Source organism: Patagioenas fasciata, chromosome 1 (genome assembly GCF_037038585.1).
Source record: "Patagioenas fasciata isolate bPatFas1 chromosome 1, bPatFas1.hap1, whole genome shotgun sequence".
Classification (NCBI taxonomy): Eukaryota; Metazoa; Chordata; class Aves; order Columbiformes; family Columbidae; genus Patagioenas; species Patagioenas fasciata.
The window spans coordinates 129,263,939-129,269,938 of record NC_092520.1 but is presented as its reverse complement, the minus strand read 5'-3'; positions in this window follow the sequence as shown (position 1 = coordinate 129,269,938).

Here is a 6,000-nt window from a genome sequence, read left to right as displayed (position 1 = left end):
CCTCTGTAGTTTCAAAACTCCTGATGAACGGAAAAAGGCACCCCTTCTGCTTGAAAGGGGTAGCAACAACCAGTCATTGCTGACAGTCCAATGCACCTATGGCTCCCCTGTTACCTGGACTGTAGCTCGAGCAGGATGGTACAGAATTATACGATCTGAAAAGTTCTGGACATAGATAAATGGTGGAAAGCATAAGAAATCATTTAATCCTAAGTGTGGTCCGAGTGGAAAATTTAATGAATAATGTTAGTGAACTCACGACCCTATAAATAGCAATCCCAAAGCAAGACCCTTTGAGCAATTCTGGAATGGGCTGTGATCAGCGTGTCCCCCTGACTAGGCATCTGTCAGAGCTGACTTCGCAAAAACTCAATAATAATCTCCTGACAATTCTATGGGGATTCAAAGGCCTAACTTGGTGTAGTCTGCTGGTGAAGACAGGTTTCTCACCAAGTGGTCATTGAGTATGCTGGACTAAAAGTGAGTAATTTGTTAAACTTGAGAGGGAAATTTGAACTACAGGTATACCTCCACATATATTCTACATATATATGCTCAAAGCTAGTTTAGTGTGTGCAATTATATTCAAATTGATGGATTAATGTGCATTACTGTGTGTGATTTAGTGTGTTTTTGATTATAATCTTGTATGCATGTGTTTTATCTCCACATGTGTGCTTATGTGTATATTCTCCAATTTATCTCTTTTGTAAGTACACTGTGACTCTGCTGTCCTTGCATCTTGAATTAGGTCACCTTATTGGTTATAAAAAAATTATTGTTTTAAATCACTTTAATCACTTGTCACCTGTAGATTGAATGTTATTAAAATAATATATTAAACTTGTTATCTTCCTTAATAATTCCTAAATTGCTGATAAATCAAAACAGTGTAAAATTCCATTCTGCGATACTCTGGCCTTTCTCACGTTGAGCAGCTTTTAAAATCAGTGTACCCATAGTAGGCTCACTATACACAGCCTATGGGGACATGTACTTTTTTAATTGTCTCCATGAAGACTGGGAGTTCACATTCAACTAACACCCATCTGGTCTCTGTAATGTTGTTTTCAACTTATAGGCAGAGGGTCTGGAAGACGACGTGGGAGACTTCCATCTCCATCTGCACTACAGAGTTCAAATTGGCTGCCTAGCAGTCAACATTGAGATGGTAAGGCTACACAATGCAATGGAGGACCTTCTTTACAGGTGTTGGCACCCAAAATATGATGTGGTGACGCTTGGTGACAGGCAATAGCTCACTGCATAGAACCTTGAAGGTGACCTTCTTTATGCCAAAATTTGGTACTTCCTGCTGGTTCACCCACGTGCACAAAACGCAGGAACTGGAGGGTTATTTTCTGCAATGTGAAAAAATTATCTACCCTTCAGCAGCTCATTTTGACACTTCGTGGAGAAAGAGGTCAGTCCAGTACTTTCTAGATAATACCTGAGCATGAGCATAATTGAGAGTACAGCAGCAGTAGAATAAAAAACAGCAGCTAAAATGGCAGCAGTAACAGTCAGGTTGTCTGTTGCCACACAGGGTAGGCCTGGCCTGGTTTCTGAGGTGTGTAGTGAGTATGTGCATGTGAGTCACTCCAGGTCTTTTAGCCACAGAAACAAAGAGCATTCCCTGGAATGGATCACCAGGACAATAGAAAGTTGTGTGAAACAACTGCAAGTTTTGTAGTTTAACTGTTACATATGGGATGAATTGTAACATATTAACAGTCTATTAAAACTAATTTAAGAATAATTTTCATAAGCAATTTACTGACATGATCTGTGTCCAGCTCCCTAACTGCACAAACAACTTGTACCATGAGGATGGTACTCTATATGTTAATAACTACTAACAGACACTAGTACATTGTTACATAATTTCATTAAATGTAGAACTAATCTATCCCATTGAAACTTCACCAGCACAGATGGTATTTATGATACTTGTTTAAAGCAGTTTCTATACTTACTATTCTTCTTAATTAGAGTCTATAATGTGAGAATTATACTGCTGCAGGTTGATGAATCTGTTATCCTGATGATGCGTGGATGCTGTGGCTCTGTTTTCCTGAAATTCAGCTGGTAGTGAGGCTGAGCACATACTTCTCAGCCATATACAGAAACACACAAGCATATGCAGTCAAAATATTCAAGTACACAGCTGGCCATGCAGACCAACACACATAGAAAGTACCTCACCCTATATAATACGCCTTGAAGTTAGCTAATGACACTATGAAGCCATCAGAATCAGCAAGACATCTAAAACCTAAGCATCTAGAACATGTATACAAACCTCTACAGTTTTTTCAATGAAGTTTCAAGCCATTTGATATTCAATCCAGTACTTTACAAAATTACACTGAACTTAATCATAAATGTTTAGAAGCCTCCTTTGAGCTTTCTCACTTCATAGCAAAAGGCAAATACATATACCACATGTAAATACTTGTTCTTCCTGCCACGGTAAAAACTGCTGAAATAGTACACAGAAAGCAATACGATGGCAAACTAAAATGCATTCCTTTGTCAGCAAACACTGTTAGAAGATGCATATAAAACATTGCTGTCGATTGGAAGAAACAAGTACCAGTACAAATTTCACAGTGTGAGACGCTTGCTGTGCAGCTGGATGGAAATACAGATGTTTCTAACATGTCTCAGTTTATGGTATTTGATAGATTCTGTTTCAATTCTGTTTTAGTTTCTTCAAATACATGAAGAACTACTTTCTGTGAGTCATTGAAGGAAAGAACTAGCACAGAAGCTATATTCTCAACAGTAAATTACTTCTTTAATAAAAATGTTTTATGGAAATGCTGTACAAGTTTAACAACCAGTGGAGTGGCTGCTTTGACTAGAAAAAGGATTGCTTGGTAAGGTTACATAGGTAGCACCACACCTGAAATTCATTCATTGCGTTGGTCGTAGAAAACATATTGCAGGAAAGGAATGGCAACCAGACATGGACAATGTGCTACAGGATGCCGTTGATTTGATTAAATTCATAAAAACAAGACCTTAGAACAGTAGAATCTCTAAGATGCTTCATCATGAGATGGGGACTGACCATGAAAAGCTTTTGTACCTGTAGTGCACACCAAGACACTCTATATTCTCCCTCCTCCCCAGTACAGGAGAAAACACAGTGAAAAAGTTTATGGTTTGAGACAGGGAGATCACTTAGCTATTGCACCACAGGCAAAACAGACTCAGCTTGGGGAAATAAATTTAATCAATAACAGAGTATGGTAGTGAGGAAAAAAAAAAAAAAAAGAGAGAGGAAAAAAAGAACAAAACCAAACCTTTTTCCTCCCCACCCCTTCTCTTCATTCGTGACTTTTCTACCTCCTGAGCAGTGCAGGGTGTTGGGCTGGGGATTGCAGTCAGTTCATAGCACTTCATCTCTGCCTCTCCTTCTTGCTCACACCATTCCCTTGCTCCAGTGTGGGGTCCCTCCCACCAATTACAGTCCTTCATTAACTTCTCCAGCATGTGTCCTCTCCACAGGGCACAGTGTATATTTCCAGATCTTAAATTGCTCAGGCGAATCTTGCATTTTTTCAGGAGACTAGAGCGAAATGAACCAGTGAAGTCTTTTGGTAAAATAATCTTTGTTTTCATTTTCCCTGTTCCTATCTTCCTACAAATTATTATTCTAGTTTGGAATGCTCAGAACAACCATGTAATAATAATTATAATGTTTTTAAATCTCCACACACATAAGAAAAAAGCGATAATCCTCTTTGCCACAATCATTTTAATATATTGGATAAAGATAAGGAGCTAACCTGAGGTCCTAGTATGAGAATATCCATTTTGTTTCTTAATTTAGAAGATGCCATGGTAATTACTTCTCATAAACTCAGAAGTGATAATTGCAATTCAGGGAGCAGTTTAGGCATCAGACATAAAATACGAATATAGGTATATAAAGTGAGATGTGCTGATTTGACTGAAAGCGAGCTAATTTTCTTCATGCAGTTAGAAACACTTCTTTTTTTTGTAGCTAGCATGGTAATTGGTTGGATTTAGTTCAAGAATATTAAGATAACACCCCAGGACAGAACTTTTTCTTCAAGTAACTTTCCAATGTTTTTGAGTTGGAATAAAATGAATGTAAGAGCTTATTCTTATCTTAGTTATTGTCTGGGAGACCAAGGTCTTTCTGGGCTTTCTGTTTGCAGATATGAGGCAGCTAGGAAGGGGGCATAGATGGGCCAGACCTTGACTTACCTCCAGGCTGATCAACGAGAATATTTCATATTTAATGACAGCTGTGTGAGATGTGACCAGGTGGATGATCTGCTAAGCCTGGTAGCAGAGCTAAGAGAGGAAGTAGAAAGGCTAAGAAGCACCAGGGAGTCTTAGAAAGAGACAGAGTGGTGGAATCATGCTCTTGCCTCCGTAAGACAGGAACAGGAATGGCCACTAAAAATAAATAAATAGATAGATAGATGATAGATAGATAGATAGATAGATAGATAGATAGATAGATAGATAGATATAGACAGACAGACAAATAAATGTATGTATATATATTCAAGGGGGTCTTGTATCCTTCCCCAGCCAGACTGAAGGCAGTAGCTCAAGAGAAAGGAATGAATGAAACCAAATCCACACTTGAGGCTCCAGGCAAAACCACTCCACACACAACACCACACAGATACAGATGGAGATGTTCATGGTTTCTTTCTCCCTTTAAGACTCTCTACACCATTATGGAGGGTCGTTAGTCAAATCTGAGATCTACTATCTACTGAAGGAGTGATTGTTTCTTTCAAGTATTTGGTGACATGCTTCCTAACAATAACATTTTAGAAGCTCAAGATTTTGTATTCATTTAGAGTTTCCATATAATGAGTAACAAATCTCAGAACTATATTTTAACCTTTTAAGAATCAAGATTCATGAGGTACAAGTAAGTTCATAGGGCATGTATACTTCAGATTAATAAGTAAAAATCTGTTAATGCCATCTTCTAACAGCTATACAAATACACAGAAAGCAATCAAATATACAGCAACAAATCAGGAACTTGACCAACCTAATGCCTTTGAATCAGCTACTCCTGCTATGACTAGTTTAGTAATTGCCCCTGTTGTAAGACACTCAATGGCTATTCAGTTCTCTTTGGAATGCAATGCAAATGAAGGCAGACTGCTACATGAGTACAAGAATTGAAATGGGAAGCTTGGGGGAAGAGGAGAATTTTGGGATTAAACAACAGAATTTTGGGAATGTGGAGGATGAATTATGGGATATTTACAGGGAATGCAACCCTGGACTTTAGCAGGGCTAACTTCGGCCTTTTCAAGCAATTGCTGGGGGAAATCCCATGGGCAAGACTGCTTGAAGGAAAAGGGGCCCAAGAGAGCTGGACTGCATTCAGAGATTGCTTCTTCCACGCTCAGGATCAGAGCATCCCCACACGTAGGAAGTCAAGGAAGGGAGCCAGGAAGCCTGTGTGGTTGAATAGGGATCTGTTGGGTATGCTCAAGCAGAAGAGGAGAGTTTACAGGTCATGGAAGCAGGGGCTGGCCACTTGGGAGGAATATAAGGCTGCTGTTAGAGGATGTAGGAAGGCAGCTGGGATAGCCAAGGCCTCCTTAGAATTACAGCTGGTGAGAGGGGTCAAGGACAGCAAAAAGAACTTTTTCAAATACATAGCAGATAAAACTAATACCAGAGGCAATGTAGGCCCACTGATGAATGAGGTGGGTGCCCTGGTGGCGGAAGACACAGAGAAGGCAGAATTACTGAATGCCTTCTTTGTCTCTGCCTACTCTGCTGGAGGCTGTCCTGGGGAGCCCTGTACCCCTGAGGCCCCGGATGAAGCCAGGTCAATGGAGGAATCTGCTTTAGTCGATGAGGACTGGGTTAGGGAGCAATTAAATAGTCTGGACATCCATAAATCCATGGGTCCAGATGGGATGCATCCGCGGGTGCTGAGGGAGCTGGCTGAAGTCATTGCTAGACTGCTCTCCATCATTT